A 22,727-nucleotide genomic window follows, 5' to 3' on the forward strand; every position below is an offset into this window, starting at 1 on the left:
GTTAGTCATTAGTGTCTTTTTTTCCTATATGGATTAAAAGTAACGCTCTATACCAACATGCCCAATTCTGGTCAAATGTGAAATGTTTACTTTACCTGTGAATAATCTGCTCCTTCCATGACTGCTGTAATTGAGTCACTACTAAGGAAAGAGAACTTTTATTGAATCAGCAATTTAACTCTGTGAAGATGACAGGCACTTCCAAATCGTAAAGGCAACATTATGGTTTTCTGAACACCAAATATGCGCAACATAAATATGAGAAAAATATAGTGCATTGACAACAGACAGAAGTTGCCCCCGCTGTGAGTGTTCATGCTGCAGCACAATGAATATGTCTAGAGATCTTTCAACATCTTTTTAAAAAAGCATATTTTCATTCTTCCTCTCAATTTCTATCTTTATTTCATCAGAAAAATGTAATTTTTTTAAAAGGTAAAATATTTTCCTTAACCTTGGCAAGGCAAGTCATACAGTGTTAACTAACTACTCTTTCCTTTGCAGTTAGCAATTCTTGAGAAAAGTGAAGGTTGTCTAAAAGCTAACAACCAAGCTAGCCATGAATTCTCTCTGTTTTGTGAAATGCAAGGCCCTGGTCTCTAGAAACTACCCAGATTGGGGGCAGTTACTAGAATGTGTAGTATTGTGATTTGGCCATATGCTAAGCAGATGTCTGGAAAGTATGGCTGCGACTGGAGACATATATTTGGAGACAAAGTTTACATAGAAGAATTGGTTTGCTGATTTCTTTCTTTCTCTTGTTCTCTATTTTTTATTCTGTCTGATTTAACCAGTTTCCTTCCTCATTTTTCTTTCTTTCCTTTTTTCTTTCTCTTCCCTTATCTTTCCTTCTATTTTTTCTTTACTTCCTTCTCTTCATTATTTTCTTCCCACTATCCTTCTTCTCTCCATGCCTCCTTCTTCCCTTTCTTCCTCTCTTCTTTCCCTTCCTCTTTCACCTCTTTCCTCTTTTTCTTCCTCATTGCTTTCCTTCTTTGTTCCCTTCTTACCTTTTTCTTTTCATATATATCTGTGAATATCAAGTACAGTGTCCTGGGGCAGGGCTTGCATGTGGTACAAAATGGATAAAATAGTCTTTTTTAAACAGTGATCAAACCCTTGTCATCCAATTGCATATGATAGTGCACCACTATAGTGGTTGAAGATGAGGCCCACCATGAAGACTGTGTGCTCCTCAAAGAAAAATGATCCCATGATTAGTCACTAATCCTGAAAATCTATGCCTTATGTACATAAAAATGTTTACTACAACAATATTCATAATAGTGAAAAATGAACACACTCTAAAACCAGCAAGACTATATTTAAGTGAAACATTATATGGGATATATATTATGTTTTATTTAGTTGTTATGAAAATAAAAGCTGTATGAAATATTTATTAAGTGAAAAACAAGATAGAAAATTATTTTCATATAAAATTATAACAGAAACATCCTTTGGTACAATTATGGGAAAAAACACACTAAAATTCTTAAAGGGTACTTTCAGAATTTGGGTTATGGAAGTATAGGGAATTTTTTTGTTTGTTTTCTGAAAAATGTCACATGAGTATATGAATCAAATGCATGCATCCATTTAGATATGTAATCACTAATTCATTTCACAAATATTGTCTAAGCACCCACCAATGTCCGTCTAATCAGTTAGATTCTTTTATTACAAAGGTACGCAAACAGGATTTAATCTCAAAGGCCTCCACAGGCTAGTGAAGGAGAAAAACATGATTCTGGTGGAGATACTCCATGACCTCAGCAGATTTAGATGGCCCAAGCATCAGGATTTTCATCTCATGGATGGCAATAACATACTGGTAGGTTGGTATAACAAAGACTGACAAAAAGTCAGTGACAGATAAATATTAGGCCACATCCTATGTTATAATCACACTAATATGTTTAAAATTTACAAGTGCCAGGCAATTTGCTGTAAGGCTTTACCTGGATTACCTCATTAAAGCCCTCATGATCATAGGCTAGCAGAGAGTTACCGGCAATTGCTCATATTTTATAAATGACGAAATTAGGCCTCACCAATGTTAAATAAACTTGCTCAAGGTCACACAGCTAGGTAATACTGAAGGCTACCTTCCAATTCAAATCACTCCAGGCCCTGAGCTCCCAATTGCAGGGCTTTTTCCTTTCTTCCCTCAACCCCCCTTCCTCCAGTGATTTTCAATATGACATTTATCATTCTAAATTTCATTGACTAAAACTCAATGACCTGCAGCAAACATTATTCTAAGGAACAATATTTGCAGAGTTTTCATATCTTAATGCAGCAACTTGAGCTTCCATGGAGATTTAAATCCCTAATGAAATTTTCTTGTCAAAATTCCTGCTGAAGGATTGTTTAATTTGCTGCTCATGATATCTTTGGAATGACTCTGTGCTCAGGAAATAACTTCCCTCCCACACTCTCTCTCTGACTCTCTTTCTTCTCTCTTGCTTCTTCCTCTTTCCTTCTCTGTCCATTTGCTGAATGCATGCTGTGTTTAGTGAAATTCCAACTCACAGAGGATTGGAAGCTTCCATTTTATTCTCCCCCAGGCAATGCAAAGTTGATCTGAAATGTGCATCTTTGCCAATTAATTAAAAAGTAATAATAGAACACCAAATTATATGCATTTGGGGAAATGAAACCAGAATGTTACTCTAAGAGGCCCAATTGCGGCTATGACCAGTATCTTCACTGTGGCTTCAGACCTGCTATTCCAAAAACATATTTCCCCCCACAAAAAATCAGTAACTAACTTCACTCAGGAAAATATATACACACAAGTATCAAACTTATATAGTGCCTTGATGTTAGTTCCTAAAAAGGATATCTAAATCACATAGCTGTCAGGTTAATCAAACCCTCACACGCATTCAATATACATAGCCACATTCTGACCACAAGGATGAATAGTAGGGAAAACAGTGAGAAGAGCAGACTTTGGTGAGGACCAAGACATGTGACTTTCTGTGGAGGAAACAGCATCAGCTAGTGTAGCATTGCTGAAGTGCATGTGTCTGCTCCCTGTCAATGCTGCCCAGAGCAATGGTATTGAGGGTTTCTAATGCAATTACTTTAGAAGCAGTCCCTTGGACTCCTGTCCTGTTTTCTCATTCTTACTGCACATACTTACCCAGGTCAGATTCTGTCTCTAGCCTTAGAGAAAAGCTAGATAGAACTGAAGAACCATGAGTTAACCAAGGACTTAGGCAGATATTTTTCATGTCTCACCTCCTAGAAGTACATGCCAACCTGAGTTATCACCAAGATCCTGATCTCATCACTGGTCAAAAGAATAGATTTGGAGCAGAATCAAAGAATGGTACGGGGGCCAGAAGTTAGTCGTGTTCAGTGAAGGCAGCCATTTTCAGACCTCAGTGTGCCTTCCTCTGCACATTAACATCCAACACCCGTATCCCCATGGCTGGCAGTAGGTGATAAGTCTGCAGGCCCAAGTTTTGTCATCGAGCTTACAGCCCAAATGTCAGTCATCTGATTTTCACCATGGGAGGATCTAACTCTAGTCTATATAAACTGTCAAAAAATTTTCCACAGACAGTCTACTGGTCCAGTAGACTTTTTTCAGCAATTCATGAATCAGGTAGCATGCAGTCTGGCAGACAGAAAGAAGCTCTGATGAGCTGTACAAGGTGAGAGGTTTTTATAGACCAAAATGAGCAGGGCAAATGAATTTATACTGGGTGTTTGATGATTGGTTAAAACAAGGTTACTTTTCATTATATGGAGCAGAGGGAGTCTTTGAACTAGGTCAGGTAACTTGTGCTGAGCAGGAAAGCAGTGATTGGTTGACATAGGCCTTCCTTTTCCGGGAGAACTAAGCATAGAAATTTAGGTAAATTTAGCTTTGCTAATGTGAGGCTTAGCATGAACAACTCTGATTACTTTAACAGTACTGTCTTACATACATACTTTGGCTTCTTTGGCTCTTAGAAATCAGACTCTGCTCTTAGAGTGCCCTGTATGATACTAGAGCCTGGTATAGACTTGGATAAGGAGAAGGCAGCAGAAAAAAATAATAATATGGGCTTAGACTTTCCATGACTCCAAACTGTGTTTCTCTCCAACTTCCCAGGAATAATCACTTTGTGAACCCCAAATTCAGTTTGTCATGGCATGCGGTTGTAGTCTATGAGGGAGTTCCAGGTAGTGAACTGGTCAACACAGCCCAATCCAAATAATTTTCAGGGACAACTAATTCCTCAGGTCTGAGCATGGTGGGTCTCCTCCCCTGGGTACCAGGAAGCCTATTGAGTCATCACTTTTTCAGTGCCCAGACCATTCAGCTCAGGGCAGAGCTGCTCTCCTTTGTGTGTCATATTGAGGGAGAAGGAAACCTGAGAGCACCATAAAAGAACCAGTCTGAAGCCCTGGAGATGGGGCAGGAGTTGGCTGAGCAGATGCAGAAGATCTCTTTGATGAGTAGTAGTGGGAGTTTTCAAAGACACCCATGCTCTGTTCTCTTGTTTTTTCCAATTTCATGTGACATATAGCAAAATATCCTTTCTATCAACCATTAGATGGAAAAATATAATGAAAAGTACTTTTAATTAGGAGTTAAAAGTCTTGATTCTAATCTGTTGACCACTTGCTCCTAGCAATGTTGTTTTGGGCAAATCACAGGATAATTGAGCTTCAGTTTATCTATGGAAGGATCCTCTGGTAATTTTGGTTTAAAAAAAAAGGATACAATACAGAACAGGCTATCCCTGCAAGGCCTTCAGACGTGTGGTCAAATGCACAGCTGCAATAATCTATCCTTTTATTCATCTGCACATTTATTGCCCAATTAAGCACATAGCAAGTACATCATTCTGTGAATTCAAACAATAATTAGTCATCTTAGTAAATGATTATATATCAATAAACTAATAATTTAATAAACTATATTTACTTAAATGGAATTATAGGCTCCAAAGGGTGTTATATGTAAGGCAAGAGATGGGAGTATTTTTTTCATTCAAAATCTTACTAATAGTTTGATAGGATGGGTTACTTAACTTTAATGGATTTTGGTTTTCTTCTTTATAAAATAAGATTATATAGTCTCTAATGAATAGAGTTATTAATAGGGTTAAATAAAATAATCCATTCAGAACAGTTTGTGCTTGGCATATAGGGAGAGCTCAATAAATGTTATCAGTTATTACCACTATTGTTGGTTTTTATTTTAACTGTTATTGCTACCTTTATAACTCCATGGTGTACAAGGCCCTGAGACAGGTGCTGTCAGGGATTAATAAGCATGTGTCATATTACCTGATCTCAACTATCTTTAGTTGCATAGAAACAGGTACAAATTAGAACACATATAAAAGAAAAGATAGCTTAAAGAAATTGCAAAGTGGAGATCTGAGTTTGCTTAGGAAAGGCTCATCTAGGTCCAAGCACTGCAGTGGGATTTTCCCATGAGGTGCTGTGGCTGTGTACTATTGCACAGGCTGCACACTGCCCGGCTGTACAAGTGTGATTCACACTCAAGTATAAAGGACTATATGGAGGTAACATAGTCCTGGGAAGGAAATTTACATTAATAAATTAGATGGAGAAACAAAATATTTCTGAGGGCACAAAGGATAGACTAATCACCACTTGCTCGTGGTCCATTAATCTATAGTGACGAGAAGAGATGCTTCTAGACTGGAATCTGCTCACACTATTTAGGTCTACATTACTCTGCCCTTCAGTAGCCATAAAACATTATTAGCAGAATGGATTCATACCTAAAATCTTTAAGTCTTATTACCATTTTTCTGGCCTTGAATGAGGAGTAATAGATATCAGATTTGGACCCTGATTGTGTGAACCTCATAAAGTCCATAAATTCTATAAGATCTATAATGTTTTCATATATCTGACTGGTAATATTATCAATTCTACCCTTTTAAGTTGTGTAAAGGACCTAACATTTACCAATAAATCATGCAAATACATACCATTTCTAGAACATTAGGAAGATAACTCTATTTACAAGAAAAAAAATTCCTTTGATTCAGAGGTAATCATAAATAATTGTTTTAGTGCATAGCATTCCAACAATTTTAGACTTTTCATGTGGAATGTATGCACTCAGTATTAACCACTACATTGAAACCAGGGCTCATGGGTCCAGAGCAAAGCACAGTTGTCCTTGCCTCCCACAGCTGGCTCCCCTGCTTTGCTCTGTCTTCAACTTGTTAACTAATGCTTCTCCTAATTTAGCTCTGGCTTGCCAGGGGTTCCACTCTACCTGGGGAAGGTGAAGGAGTGTCCACCTGCCTGTTCTGGGACTTCTTGCACTGGTCTCAGAACAACCCCAATCCATTTTTCTCATGTGTGGGCCTTAGCTAGTCCACAGGACCTAATAGAACATATGTTGTCTCAACCTGCTCTAGAGAGCAGGGCATTCAGATGCCTCTGTGACCAGGCCCCAAGGACCAGAATGGCTTTCTCCCTCATCTCTCCCCTGCCCTTCCTGTACTGTCTATGTCAGTAAGGGAGGTCAAGTGTTATGGAATGGTTTAGATTATTTGATTATTTACTTTATAAATTCTGCAAGTGGTGACTTGTCTCACACTTCATTATCTGTTATCCATTATATTGACACCTTAAATCAAATCTGAGGTAGGAAGAATTAAATGCTAACATCTCATTGCATAATAATACTCATTTTCTTTACAAAGTTGAGATCATTCTCTATATATTTTGTAATATGCTTTTTCTCTTTATACAGTGTGACACTTTTCCCACAACAATATGTCATTTTATGTTCTGCTAAACTATTACTTTAAAAAGTATAACATTATAAGCATATGGTATAAATTATTTTACCAAACATGTAGTCTGGGTTATATAACGTGCTTTTCATGATTACAAAGATTGACAAGCATTATGAATAATTCTCTACCTTGACGTAAGGATTATTTCTTAAAGATACATTTCTAGACTTTTGATACACTTCAGTAACTTTTCCTCAAGAAAAGTTACATTAATTAACACTTCCATGAGTATAATATGAGAACCAAACAGTATTTTTTATTTGTTATTTTTATTGGGAAAATTATCTCACTAATATTTTAAATAGATATTTTATTAGCAGCAAAATTAAATATTTTATGTGTATATTGATCAGTTTTATTACTACTTTTATGATTTAAAAAATTTTAAATCACATTTTAAAAAATTTATATTTAGAGGGGAAGGGAAGGAGAGAGGGAGAGAAACATCAATGTATGGTTGCCTCTTGTGTGTCCCCTGCTGGAACTGGCCTGCAACCCAGGCATGTGCCCTGACTGGGAATCGAACCATGGTTGTTTGGTCCCCAGGCCCATGCTCAATCCACTGAGCTACACCAGCCAGGGCTACTTTTATGATTTTTTAAAAACTCTTTTTTATTTACTGCAATCTTATAATTTTTGTCCTATTCAAGGAAGTTTATTACTTAGTATAATAAATTTTGCAATATCATATATGTTGTTATTTTTCCAGATTACTCTTGATTGATTTTTATCATGTTTTTTGAAACATACAGAAGTTTTATCTTGTATATAATCAATTAATCAATCAGTTATTTTAGAAAAAGCTCATTTGTGTTAATACTTGGGATTACTTCACCATAAAATAAAATATTTTACAAATTTGCTATTAAATTTTATTATGTATATAATGTATTATTATTTATCATGCTTGCACATATGGTTGTATATAGTCATAACCTACTTGAAAGGTATATAGTATGTACTTTGAAAGAAGAATATTTTTTAAAATAAAGCTATTTTTTGACACTGCAATTTTATAAAAATAAATAAAATGTAAAGATAAAATTCATTTCTCTTAAATGTGACTTCATTTATCCTAGGAATGTGATACTTTTAACCATGATATAAAAGTAATAGAGTTTTCCATTAATGTGGCTTACATTTTTCATAAAATTTTCTCATTTTAAATTTTATATTTTACTATACATTTTATTTATTTTTAAAAATTATTTTATTGTTGTTTAGTTATAGTTGTCTGCATTTTTCCCCCACCACTCCCTGCCACCTCAGCCAAACCCTTGTTTCCACCTCCCCCCTTGGTTTTGTCCATGTGTCCTTTACAGTAGTTCCTGAAACCCCTTCCCCACATTGTCCCCTCCCTCCTACCCTCTGATTGTTGTTAGATTGTTCTTAATTTCAATGTCTTTGGTTATATCTTGCTTATTTTTTTCTTTTGTTGATTATGTTCCAGTTAAAGGGGAGATCATATGGTATTTGTCCCTCACCATGTGGCTTATTTCACTTAGCATAACGCTGTCCAGTTCCATTCATGCTGTTGAAAGTGTAAGACCTCTTTCTTTCTATTTCTGTGTAGAATTCCATGGTGTAAATGTACCACAGTTTTTTATCCACTCATTTTCTGGTGGGCATGTAGGTTGCTTCCAGCACTTGACTATTGTAAATTGGGCTGCTAGGAACTTTGGGGTGCATAGGTTGTTTTGGATTGGTGTTTCAGTTCACTTAGAGCATAATCCCAGTACTGGAATTGATGGTACAAAAGGCAATTCCATGTTTAGTTGTCTGAGAAAATTTCATACTGTTTTTCACAGTGGATGCACCAGTCTGCATTCCCACCAACAGTGCACTAGTGTTCCCTTTTCTCCACATTCTTTCCAACACTTGTTTGTTGGTTTGTTTATGATGGCCATTCTGTCTGGTGTAAAGTAGTATCTCCTTGTGGTTTTAATTTGCATCTCTCTGATAGCTAGTGATACTGAGCATCTTTTCATATATCTCTGGGCCCTCTATATGTCCCCCTTAGAGAAGTGTCTGTTCAAGTCTTTGGCCCATTTTTAACTGAGTTTTTTGTCTTCCTGGAGGGAGTCATGTGACTTCTTTATAGATTTTGGAGATCAAACCTTTCCCTGAGATATCATTGGCAAATGTGTTTTCCCATATAGTTGGTTCATTTCATTTTCTCTTTTCATTTTAATGCTGTTTTCTTTAGCCATGCAGGAGATTTTTAATTTGATTATGTCCCATTTGTTTATTCTTACCTTATGTCCCTTGCTTTAGGAAACATATTAGTGAAGATGTTGCCACATGGAATGTCTGAAAATTTCCTGCCAATATTTTCCTATAGGACTTTAATGGTGCCATAAATTATATTTAAGTCTTTTATCTACCTTGAACTTATTTTTGTATATGGTGTAAGTTGGTGGTCAAGTTTCATTTTTTTAGCTGTTCATCTCTTCCAACATCATTTGTTGAATAGGCTATTTTTACTCCATTTAATAATTATTCCCTTTGTCAAATATTAATTGATGATAGAGACTTGGGTTTATTTCTGGGTTCTTTATTCTGTTCCATTGGTCTATGTGACTGTTTTTATGCCAGTACCAGGCGGTTTTGATTACAGTGGCCTTATAATACAGTTTGATATGAAGTATTGTGATCCCTCCTATGTTATTCTTTTTCCTCAAAATTGCTGCAGCTATTCGGGGTTGTTTATGGCTCCATATAAATTTCTGAAGTCTTTGCTCTAGATCCGGGAAATATGTCATTGGTACTTTAATGGAGATTGCATTGAACCTATAAATTGCTTTGGGTAGTATGGACATTTTGATGATGTTAGTTCTTCCAATTCATTAACATAATACATGCTTCCATTTGTTTGTGTCTTCCTTACTTCTTTTTTCTTCAGTGTTGTATAGTTTTCTGGGTACAGGTCTTTTACCCTCTTGGTTAGGTTTATTACTAGGTACTTAATTTTTCTTGTCGCTATACCAAATGGCATTTTCTTCCTGATTTCTGGTTCTGATATTTCATTGTTGGTGTACAAAAGTGCCTTTGATTTTTGAATATTGACTTTGTATATCACTGTTTTGCCAAATTCACTTATTAGTTCGAGTATTTTTTTGGTAGAGTCTATAGGATTTTCTATGTACACTATCACATCATCTACAAACAATGACAGTTTTATTTCCTCTTTTCCAATTCAGATGCCTTTTGTTTCATTTTTTTGTCTGATCACTATGGCTAAAACTTCCAATATTATGTTGAACAGGATTGCTAAAGAGGACATCCTTGTCTTGTTCCTTTTCATAGTGGGAAAACTCTAAGTTTTTGCCCGTCGAGTATGATGTTGACTGTAGGTTTCTCATATATGGCCTTTATTATGTTGAGGAATGCTCCTTCTATTCCGACTTTGCTAAGTGTTTTTAACACAAATGGGTGATGTACCTTATCAAATGCTTTTTCCAAATCTGTTGATATGATCATGTGATTTTTCACTTTCCTTTTGTTTATTTGATGTATTATGTGTATTGATTTGTGAATATTCTACCATCTTTGCATCTATGGAATGAATCTGCTTGATCATACTGTATGACCTTTTTAACATATTGGTGGATGCAGTTTGCCAATATTTATTTGAGGATTTTAGTGTCTATGTTCATCAGCGATATTGGCCTGAAGTTTTTTTTCTTTATTATGTCTTTATCTCATTTTGGGATTAGAATGATGCTAGTTTCATAAAAAGAGTTTGGGAGTCTTCCATCTCCTTGGATTTTTTAAAAATATTTTATTTATTTATCTTTAAAGGGGAATAGAAGGAGAGAGGGAGAGAAATATCAGTGTATGGTTACCTCTCGTGTGTCTCCTGATGGGAACTGGCCTGCAACCTAGGCATGTGTCCTGACTAGGAATCAAACCATGATCCTTTGATACACAGGCCTGCACTCAATCCACTGAGCTACACCAGCCAGGGCTTGAATATTTTGAAATAATCTGTGAATGATAGGGGTTAGCCCTTCTTTAAATGCTTTGTATAATTTTCCTGTGAAACCATCTGGTCCAGGGCTTTTTTGTGTCAGAAGCTTTTTGATTACTGTTTCAATTTTATCTGCTATTATTGGTCTGTTCAGGCTTTCTGCTTCTTCTTCATTCAGTTTTGAAAGATTATATCTTCCTAGAAATTTGTCCATTTCACCTAGGTTTTCAAATTTCTTGGCATATAGTTATTGGTTGTGATTTCTTACAATATCTTTGTATTTCTGTGGTATCAGTTGTAATCTCTCCTCTCTCATTTCTCACTGTGTTTATTTGGGTCCTCTCTCTTTTTCTTTCTCAATTAGCCTGATTAAAGACTTGTTAATTTTGTTTATCTTTTTAAAAAAAACAGCTCCTGGATTTATTGATCCTTAGAATTGTGCTTTTAGTCTCTGTGTCATTTAATTGTGCTCTGATCTAGGTTATTTCCTTCCTTCTACTTGCTCTGGGCTGTCTTTCTTGTTGTTCCTTGAGTTCTTGTAGGCCTAGGGTTAGGATGTTTATTTGAAAAGTTTCTACCTTTTTTACATAGGTGTATATCACTATGAACTTCCCTCTCAGGACTGCCTTCACTGTTTCCCATAAGTTTTGTTGTGACTTCATTTTCATTTGTTTCCAGAAACTTTTTGATGTCTTCCCTAATTTTATTCTTGAGCCATTTATTATTTAATAGCATGCTGTTGGGAACCTTTCTGCCTGGTTTCAGGAATTGTAACTGCCTTCCATGGCCAAGGATGAGTGAGTGACCTACAGAATGCAAACCAGAAAGAGACAAAGCTTGTCTCTGGTATCAAACGCTGTCTCAGCTTACTCCCCTGCTCATAAAGCATGGTCAATGTCCATGACAGGTAAGACTCCTCACAGTGAGGGGCAACTTAAACCAGACATGATCACTTGGGAGGCCATCCTGGAAGGACTTGGGGGGCTATGACAAAGAGGGACCGATGGACCCTTGCCCCCCCCCCAGCTATTCTGACATAGCCTGAGTACCCATGTCCTCTGGGAGAGGCGCTTTCTGGCTCTAATCCACTTAAGCCTGAAAACCTGTGATGGGGAGGAAGTGTATCTCCTTGCCTTGCTAGAGCGGTATCTGGGGAGAAATCTGGCATAAGAAAAAATTCCTAAAAGTCCTGTGAAATCTGCTTTGCTAAGAGTGCTTTCATTCATATGCTGAGGATCTGAGCAGGACATGAGTATGTCTCCCAAAGTTTCTGCAACCCCCTTTCCTGACATACACTGACTCAGACTAAGCCCTCAAATTTCTTTGAAATGTTATCTACTGTTTGATCCTTGCTGCCATGTATTCCTATGTATTACAACCCAATAAAAGCCCCTGTTGGAAGGGGATCCTGGCCTTTTTTTCTGTGAGAAACTGGCCACCTCTCCTCCCCAAGCAGATCATGTCTTGGTAGTGTTACTTTCAATCTTGGCAGACAGGGGGACGTGACGTCAAAGTCACCCCCACAGCATGCTATTAAATCTCCATTAGTTATGAATGTTTTTGGTTTTTTCCTTGAGTTTGGTTTCTAGTTTCAGTCCCGTGTGGTTGGAGAAAATGCTTGGTACAATTTCAATTTTCTTGAATTTGTTGAGGCTTGTTTTGTGTCCTATCATGTGGTCTATGTTTGAAAATGTTACATGTTTATTTGAAAAGAATGTGTATTTGCTGTTTTGGAATGAAAGGCTCTATATATATCAGTTAAGTCCATTTGACCTAGGGCTTTGTTCAATGCCACAGTATCTTTGTTGATATTTTGTTCAGAAGATCTGCCCATTTTTGAGAGTGGGATGTTTAAATCACCTACTGTAAATGTGTTGCTGTCAATATCTTTCTTAAAGTCCTCCAAGATTGTCTTTATGTATTTGGATGCTCCTATGTTGGTTGCATATATATTTACAATGTTTATGTCTTATTGGTGGATTCTTCCCTTGAGTGTTATGAAGTGATCTTCTGGGTCTCTCTTTGTGGCCGTTTTTGAAATCTATTTTGTCTGCTATGGGTATTGCTACCCCAGCTTTTTTTTTTTCTGTCCATTTGCTTGGAAAATTTGTTTCCAGCCCTTCACTTTCAGTCTGCGTCGGTCATTTGTCCTGAGATAGGTCTCTTGTAGGCAGCATATGTGTAGATCAGGCTTTCTTTCCCATTCAGCTATTCTGTGTCTTTTGATTGAAGCATTTAATCCATTTACATTTAAGGTTATTATTGATAGATATTTGTAGCCATTTTCATACCTGTGATTCTTTCTCTCTCTCTTTCTTATTTCCTTTCCTTAAAGCAGTCCTTTAGCATGTCTTGCAGAGCTGGTTTGGTGGAGATGCATTCTTTTAGACTTCTTTTGTCTGCCAAGCTCCTTATTTGGCCTTCTATCTTGACTGAGATCCTTGCTGGGTAAAGTAGCCTTGGTTGTAGGCCTCTAGCTCTCATTACTTGGAATATTTCTTGCCATTCTCTTCTTGCTTGGAGCATTTTCATTGAGAAGTCAGCTGCTAACCTTATCAGGGCTCCCTTGTATGTTACTTCCTGTTTCTCCCTTGCTGCCTTTAAAATTCTCTCCTTGTCTTGGAATTTTGCCATTTTAATGATGATGTGTCTTGAAGTGGGCCTCTTTGAGCTCCTCTTGATTGGGACTCTGTGTTTTCTGGATTTGTGTGACTTTTTCTTTCATTGAATTAGGGAAGTTTTTCATCATTACTTTTTAAATTGGTTTTCTATCTTTTGCTCTTCTTCTTTGCTTTCTGGTATCCCAGAAAGAGACATTATGCAAATAGTATTATGTTTGATGTTGTCCTGCATTTCCCTTAATCCTTCTTCACTCTTTCTGAGTCTCTTTTCCTTTTCTTCTCCTTTTTGGGTTTTTTTTTTTTTTTCTACCTTGTCCTCCAGCTCACTGATCCAATTTTCTCCTTAATTGATCCTGCTTTTGATTCCTTCTACTGTGTTCTTCAGTTCAGAAATTGTATTATTTATTTCCTCTTGGCCTTTGTTGATAGTTTTTATTTCCCTTTTCATGTTGATATATTTTGCAGTGAGTTCATTGTAGTTCTTCTGTAGTTTCCGGTAGCTCATTGTGAGCTCTTTGAACTTCCTAATAACCAGTGCTTTGAATTCAATATCTGATAGCTGACTTTCCTGTTTCATCTAGCATTCTTTCTGAGGCTTCCTCCTTTCCTTTCATTTGGGGATTATGTCTTTGTCTTTTCATTGTTTGTGAGACTCTTCTTGTTAGCCTGTGCTTCTTAAATTGATCTGTCCCAACTCCCTGTGTTTACGATGTGAACTTCAATGGTAGAAAGCATGTGAGATTCAGTGGTACAGCCTCCTTGATCTCCTGAGCTCGCTGGTCTTGGGCTGTTGTTTATATTAGCTGTCTGTATGTCTTTGGGTTTTGACTGTTGCTAAGTCTTTCTTTGATGGGTCTTTCCCTCCATTTGGTTGACTCAGTGTCACTCCATCCATCACATCTTGTATTATGTTGTGCAGGTGTGGACAGGTTGTTTTGAAGCTGGTTCTTCTCTCTGTATGTGGTTATGATGCTTCTCCCTCCCTCTTTTTCAGTTGTTTCTTCTGGGTTATTTCTCCACCATTTAGTTGTGTTTCCAGATTGGTCCTGAGTTGAGGTTAATGAGGCTTTCACTCCCTCCTTCACCTTCTTTCTTAGTTATCTGTTGGTGGTTCCTTTGCTGGTGGATTTACTCTTCCAGAAGATATACTGGTGTTCACAGCTCCCATGTACTCATCTGCTTTTGCAATGTCCTCTACACTTTTTGGCCTCCAGTCTTCATAGATGCTAGTGTGCCACTGACTGTTCACTCTGTTCCTCAGAAGATCAGCCGGTATTTCACCCATGTACAGGGAAGTAGATTCTGCTTCCCTCTGTCTCACCACTGTCTTCCCTCAGAATTACTGACCTCCAATGGCAGTTATTGGCTGTGTAGTCTCATACAAGTCACTGACACTTTCAAAACTTCAATTTCCAAGGCCAAAAATAGAGTTATTTTAATTTTAATTATTAAGTATGATATTAATAGGATTACAACAATTACATATACCATATGTAATTACATATACCATATTACAATAAATCCCAAATGGGTTTTTTAAAGTTGACTTTAAAAAGAACATGGAATAGCATATTTATCCCAGATGTGAAAAATAGACAAAATTTTTTCTTACTATGAAAAGATATAAAAGGTATTAATTCATATGTACTAAAATAATTTTTGTGTCAGTGAATGTATGCAATAAAATGAAGTGAAAGGATCAGAAAAAAAGTATGATCGGTATGTAATATTACATTAGTTTTATTATTTTCAAGTGTACAATATAGTGATTCAACATTTAATACATTACAATGTGGTAATCCTACTAATTCTAGTAATCATCTGTCACCATGCAAACTGATCATAGCACTATTGACTATATTCCTCTTCACCTTGTTCACCAATCCTCTATACCCTACCCTATGGTAAACATACCTTTGTTCTTTCTATAATTCTCCCAACAGAATTTACTGAATTAATACTCTGAACTTCATTCATTGATATAAAAAGAGATCTTAATCATATACTTCATAATTATACATATGTAGTACTGTTTGTGGGTTTTCAATTCTATAAACAAATACTATAAAAATTTATAACATCTTTGACTCTTGGTAATGTTATTTCCATATATTTTACTTGTTTTTTACAAGGTTGTGTTTTCATTGATTAATGATGTTTTAATAATGTATATATAGAATTTGTTACACATATTTTCTTTTTCTTTTTAATATATTTTATTGATTATGCCATTACAGTTGTCCCATTTCCACCCTTCATTCCCCTCCTCCATCCTGCACACCCCCTCCCCCACCATCCCCCTTTTTAGTTTATGTCCATGTGTCACAAGTTCTTTAGATTCTGTTTTTCCCACACTACTCTTGCCCTCCCCCCTGTCTATTTTCCACCTAACATCTACGCTACTTACTCTATGTACCTTCTCCCCCTTTCTCCTCATCCTCCCACTCCCCTGTTGCTAAACCTCCATGTGATCTCCATTTCTATGGTTCTGCTCCTGATCTAGCTGTCCTCTTAGTTTGCTTTTGTTTTAGGTGTGGTTCTTAATAACTGTGAGTTTGCCGTCCTTTCACTGTTCATCTTTTTTATCTTCTTTTTCTTAGGTAAGTCCCTTTAATATTTCATATAATAAGGGCTTGGTGATGATGAAAGCCTTGAATTTGACCTTGTCTGAGAAGCACTTTATCTGCCCTTCCATTCTAAATGAAAGCTTTGCTAGATAGAACAATCCTGGATGTAGGTCTTTGGATTTCATGACTTAGAATACTTCTTTCCAGCTCCTTTTTGTCTGTAAGGTCTCTTTTGAGAAATCAGCTGACAGTCTGATGGGGACTCCTTTGTAGGTGACTGTCTCCTTATCTCTCGCTTCTAGGATTATCTCCTCCATTTTAATCCTGGCTAATGTAATTATGATGTGCCTTGGTGTGTTCCTTTTTGGGTCCAACTTCTTTGGGACTCTCTGTGCTTCCTGTATTTCCTGGAAGTCTATTGTCTTTGCCAGATTGGGGAAGTTCTCCTTTATTATTTGTTCAAATAAGTTTTCCACTCGTGGGTGTTCCTCTTCCCCTTCTGGTACCCCTATAATTAGGATGTTGGAATGTTTAAAGATGTCCTGGAGGTTCCTAAGCCTCTCCTCATTTTTTTGAATTCTTGTTTCTTTATTCTTTTCTGTTTGGTTATTTTTTTCTTCCTTCTGGTCCACTCCCTTGATCTGAGTCCCAGTTTCCTTTCCATCGCTATTGTTTTCCTGTGCATTTGCCTTCATTTCAATTAGTTTAGCCTTCATTTTTTCTCTAATTTGTGACTAAAATCAACCAGTTATGTGAGCATCCTGATCACCAGTGTTTTGAACTATGTATAGGATAGGTTGGCTATCTCTTGGTCACTTAGAAGTATTGGCTCTGGGGCTTTGAGCTGTTCTTCTTGAGCCATAATGTTTTCATCTGTTCATACCTGTTACATATGAGGGGTGGAGTCTTAGGTGTTCACCAGGGCAGGGCAACCTAGTTGCCGGGCTGTGACACTCTATGTGGGGGTGGGGTCAGAGAGGAGCAATGGAATTTTTTCTGCTCTCTCTCAGATTTCAGTTCCTTCTGCTGCTTCCCACAAGCAATCCAGGCCCTCACTGGGTCTGCCAGTTGCCACCCCACACCTGGGATCTTTCAACTGCTGCCTGCAAACCTGGGTTGGTCTGGCCACTTTTTCCTGCGCGACCTCGCTCCACCAGCCACTGACTGTGCCCCTCTTACAGATCTGGCTGAATGGTTCGTTGTTGTCGGACTTCCGTACAGTTCAATTTTCTGTGTTTTGGTTGCATTTTTGTTACTAAAACTTTGTTGTCTTTAAACTTGGTTGTGGGAGGAGGCACAGTGTTTCCACCTATGCCTCCATTTTAGAACACCTATTGAAAAACAAGCTTTGTATAATACTTAATAAAATGTAGGATATAAAACAATATATATTGTGTGAATAAAGCAACTATATTGCTTATCACCTAATCTACAATAGAGAGTAAAATAGTTAAAAATAAGCACAATGACAAAAAATGTGAAGCAGGTTACCCACATTTGTAAAATATATATGTTTACACTTAACACATGTGCTTTTATTTATTTTTTTTACTTACTTATTTTTTTAGAGAAGGGGGAAGGGAGAAAGAGGGAAAAGAAAGATCAATATTTGAGAGAAACATGGATCAGATGACTCTCATTTGCCTCTCACACACCCTAACCAGGGATATGTCCTGCAACCTAGGCATGTGCCCTAAACTGGAAATCAAACTGGTGACCCTTTAGTTCATAGGTTGGCACTCAATCCACTGAGTCACACCAGTGAGGGCAAATACAGTTGCTTTTAAAAAATAACTTGAAGACTTGGCTGGTATAGTTGAGTGGATTGACCACAAGCCTGCAAATCAAAGGGACACTTGTTCAATTCCAAGTGTAGAACACATGCCTGGGTTGTGGGCCAGGTCCCTGGTTGGGGGCACACAAGAGGCAACCACACATGGATGTTTCTCTTTCTCTGTTTCTCCCTGCCTTCCCCTCTGTCTAAAAATAAATTAATTAATTTATTTTAAAAAATTTGAAAGCAATTTGAAAAATGTAGTACACATAATTTTCTTGTTAATATATTTCTGTATTTTCCTAACTTCCTACTTATTACTTCCTATATATTACTTTAATCATTATTAAAAGAATGACAAGAATAACAAATTTTTAGTGGTTATAGTGTGCAAGACATTGCAGTAAGCATTTTAAAGATAATCTTCATATTCATCTATGAAGCATTTACAATAAAACCCCCTTTTTACAATAAATAAGTTGATACAAGTAAAATAATGTACAAATACACATTTAATATGTGCTAGGGATGGAATTTGAACCCTATAGTTTATATAGTATAAAAATGAAAAATGAAGAGATTTTTAAAGTTGACAGTGATTCTTTCTCATAAAATTCTAATTATGTTTTCTCACATTGAGCATCCCTTCCTTTGAGCATCATTATTTTTCTATTTGACTTTCCAGACTCTGGCTACATTGGAGGTTGAGGTGTCTTCTGACAGACTGTGTAGGGATGGGTCCATGTACAAAACTCAGGACCAGGATGAAGGAAGGAGAATACAGTCTGGTTTTATGTAGTTTTATCTTTTTGATTACCACTTTAGTCTCTGGCAGAATAGGGAAGGTTTAAAGCCAATTGTATGGGGGAGACCAGCCATGGTGCTAAGTGAGCAGGTCCTGCTGTGGTTTTTTGTGTTCATTTGGGAATCAGAAGTTTGCTATTGTTAAGCCTCCACTCTGCCCATGCAGTAACCCCTTCCTGAACAAATCCTCGCCATGCTCTTGCTCTCTGCCTACAAAGCACCTACAGCTGTGATTGGTATGAGCTGGGATTTGAGCAGCCTGGTTGGCTACCTGATTAGGGAGGCCTCCAGCTCAGAATGGTTGCTCAGGCTCTACCTCTCACTCACTATCCTTCAGAGATCCTAACTGTGGTCTTACCAGTCAGAAAAGCTGTTTGAAGCCTGCATTGTTTTAGTCCTCTATATATCTTCATTTTGTACATAGAATATTTTTCATTTTACTTCTCTATTCATATTTTGCTTGTTATTTGAGCATGAGGATCGCACTGCCCACCACCCACATGATTCATACATTGATGTAACTTTCTCCAGGATCCATAATTTATTTTTCGCTTTCATTAAAAATCTATGAGAGACCAATCTTTTTTTATGTATATATATTTTTTTATTGATTATGCTGTTACAGTTGTTCTATTCCCCCCTTCATTCCCCTCCACCCTACCCCCCCATCCCCACCATTACCCACATTTAGTTTATGATCATGTGTCTCAAGTCCTTTAGATTCTATATTTCCCAATCTATTCTTGCCCCCCCATCTATTTTCTATCTACTGTCTATGCTACTTATTTTCTGTACCTTCTCCCCCCCTTCTCCTCCTCCCACTCCCCTGTTGCTAACCCTCCTTGAGATCTTCATTTCTATGTTTCCACTCCTGATCTAGCTGTCCTTTTAGTTTGCTTTCATTTTAGGTGTGGTTGTTAATAACTGTGAGTTTGTTGTCCTTTCACTGTTCATGTTTCTTTAGCTTCTTTTTCTTAGATAAGTCCCTTTAACATTTCATATAATAAGGGCTTGGTGATGATGAACTCCTTGAATTTGATCTTATCTGAGAAGCACCTTATCTGTCCTTCCATTCTAAATGAAAGTTTTGCTGGATAGAGCAATCTTGGTTGTAGGTCTTTGGATTTCATGACTTGGAATACCTCTTTCCAGCCCCTTCTTGCCTGTAAGGTCTCTTTTGAGAAATCTGCTGACAGTCTGATGGGGACTTCTTTGTAGGTGACACTCCCCTTATTTCTTGCTGCTTCTAGGATTCTCTCCTTCATTTTAATTTTGGCTAATGTAATTATGAAGTGCCTTGGTGTGTTCCTTCTTGGGTCCAACTTCTTTGGTACTCTCTGAGCTTCCTGGATTTCCTGGAGGTCTATTTCCTTTGCCAGATTGGGGAAGTTCTCCTTTATTATTTGTTCAAATAAGTTTTCCACTGGTGGCTGTTCCTTTCCCCCTTCTGGTACCCCTATAATTCGGATGTTGGAGCGTTTAAAGATGTCCTGGAGGTTCCTAAGACTCTCCTCATTTCTTTGAATTCTTGCTTCCTGACTCTTTTCTGTTTGGCCATTATTTGCTTTCTTCTGGTCCACTCCATTGATTTGAGTCCCAGTTTCCTTTTCATCGCGATTGGTGTCCTGTGCAATTCCATTCATTTCAATTAGTTTTGCCTTCATATATTTGTCTAATTAGTCGGTATAATCAATCAGTTCTGTGAGGATCCTGATGACCAGTGTTTTAAACTGTACATCTGAGAGTTTTTCTATTTCTTCGTCGCTTAGGTCTATGGGCTCTGTGGCTTTGAGAACTCGCGACATTTTTGGTCTGTTCTGGCCCTTTAAGTGTGAGAAGGGGTGCCTTGGACTCCCAGGTCTCTGGGTTGTGACGCTGTATGTGGGAGCGTGGTCAGAGCGGGGAAATGGGGGCGCCCTCTACTGCCGCTTGCCGCGGTCCAACTGCCCACTCCCTCGCTTGTCTACAAATGGGCGACCACAGTCAACACACAGCACCGCTTCCACACTGTCTCCTCTGCGGTCGCTTGCCTGGTGGCTCGCTCGGTCGCTCACTAGGTCCAACCCTGCGCCTGGATACCGCGCGTCTGGATTCCACGCCTGAGTCCATCTGACCGAGTCCTCCTGTGCAACCCCTCACCAGCCGCTGGTTTCGCCCCTTACCGGTCAGGCTGAAGAATTTGTTGTTAACGGACTTCCGAAAAGTTCAATTTTTCCGTGTTCTGGCTGTGTTTTCTGTTGCTAACATTTAGTTGTCTCTAAACTTGGTTGTGTGAGAAGGCACGTCACATCCACCTATGCCTCCATCTTGGCGGAAGTCTCAAAAATCGAGAGACCAATCTTTTGTGAGTATTGCAGTGCCTCTTTCATCTGGAAGTTTACACATGATGTACTTTTGAATGAATATAGTGAAGACTTGAAACAAAAAATGATGGAAAATTTGGCCAAGAAACCTGATGATTAAAAGAAAAGAAACAGTAACCACAAGACTAAATTGGCTTTCACCCAACAGTATACAAGACTTCTGAATTACTCTGCTTATGGCTCTTTGGGATTCTTGCTTATACTCCATTTTGGATAAATCTCAATCACATCTAATAGTATTATGTGTATCACTATATGGTTATTACTACTTTCTACAAAATAAAGAAAAACATGATGATTTTCACCTATGTTAATAAGACTTCCTGAAATCTATCTATTCATTTACATTCTGTGTCCATGAGCTGTTATGTTTTGGAGATAAGTATCAGAATTACTGGGGTATTTTTTAGTGTTCTGTATGATGCCAGTACTGGGAGACAACCAACACATTGCTGTATGAAATGAAACAGAATGATTTGAGCAATTATCATCTTGATTTCTAATTTGGTACTACTATCACTCTTTCAGTTTTTGTGTAGTTAAAAAAATTGGACATACATATTATAAATAATCCCTCATTATGTGGATTATAAAAGTAAGCCCAGAGAAATACAAAAACTTAACACATTACTGGTAGTAATCAGAGACACAGGCTTATGGGTTTTCGCTATGTATTCAAGTCATGTTTAGAGTTCCAACAGAAACATTTACATGAATGAGGACATACTGTATGTTAGACATTGTGCTTGGCTTCTATCCATACTTCCTCCTTTATATCCACTCTTAATCATGTTCATTTTGTAGTTGAGGAAACTGAAATTTGGAGAATTTAATTAGCTCACCAAAATTACTCTATTTCTAGGAATTTAAATTCAGATCCCATGATTCTGCACTTTAGCTTTCCATACTTGTTGTTAGGGTCAATAAAATGTCTGTGTTTTTATTTTTAAGCCAAAAAAAAACTGGCATTTCAAGGTCAGAGTTGCATAGAGACTATTGTTTTGGAATAGTTGTTACAAAAAGATAATTCTTATGTGTATACATATGTGTGTAGTTATTTATATACTTGTACTTATTAGTTGATTTGTTTATTTTTCATGAGGAGTTCAGAGCAAGGAATTCTTCATTATTTCTTAAAATGAATATATTTCTTAAAATTGTTGAATTTATTGGAGTGACATTGGTTGAAATGAGTATGTTATCATGGTGAATATGTTAAAATTCAACTTAAAAATTAGTGAAAAGATAGGGTATATTGAGTATAGTTTGAGATAAAATGATTGTACTAAACCATATTGTGCAAGATAATCTAGTTCCTGACACACAAAAGGTACTTGACAAAATTGTGAGTAGTTAAAATGAATTTTTGTGATCTGTTTTATATGAGAATAAACTTTTAGGAACAGGTACTGGATCTTTTAAAGTTTTGCCTCCCTTAAATTTTCAGTCTCTTCCTATAAGTTTTAAATATTCAGCTGTATTCATTGATATCTTCACTGTCTGTTTCTTTGTAAATTTTCTTTGTAAACCTGAAAACTTCAGTCCCTTCAGAGAACTTCTGTGGGATAATTAATGTGGAATTGATCTGACGAATAAACCCTTCATTCCCACTGCCTTTAAAATCCTGAAGAAATTATCAACTATTCAGTGTTTTCTGATTTCTTGTCTTTATAGCAACATTCTGTGATTATACCTGCAGGAACTTTCCAAATACTGGACATAACCCACATCAGGAACACATTTCACACACAATATGAGTGTTTTGTGGATAATCTGTAACTGCTGCCCCTCAGTTAAGAGTGAATAATGAGATTTGAAACTCAAATAAACATTT

At 37.1% G+C, this 22,727-nt stretch overlaps 1 protein-coding gene across 4 annotated transcripts in view; it reads left to right on the plus strand.

Annotated features, from left to right (window-relative positions):
• The window catches only part of NRG3 (neuregulin 3), a 1,193,746-nt gene that overhangs the window by 897,049 nt on the left and 273,970 nt on the right, over positions 1 to 22,727 (plus strand). The gene's annotated exons all lie outside the window — the stretch shown is intronic.

This window comes from Artibeus jamaicensis, unplaced genomic scaffold (assembly GCF_021234435.1).
Source record: "Artibeus jamaicensis isolate MK-2021 breed Jamaican fruit bat unplaced genomic scaffold, CSHL_Jam_final contig_332, whole genome shotgun sequence".
Taxonomy (NCBI): domain Eukaryota; kingdom Metazoa; phylum Chordata; class Mammalia; order Chiroptera; family Phyllostomidae; genus Artibeus; species Artibeus jamaicensis.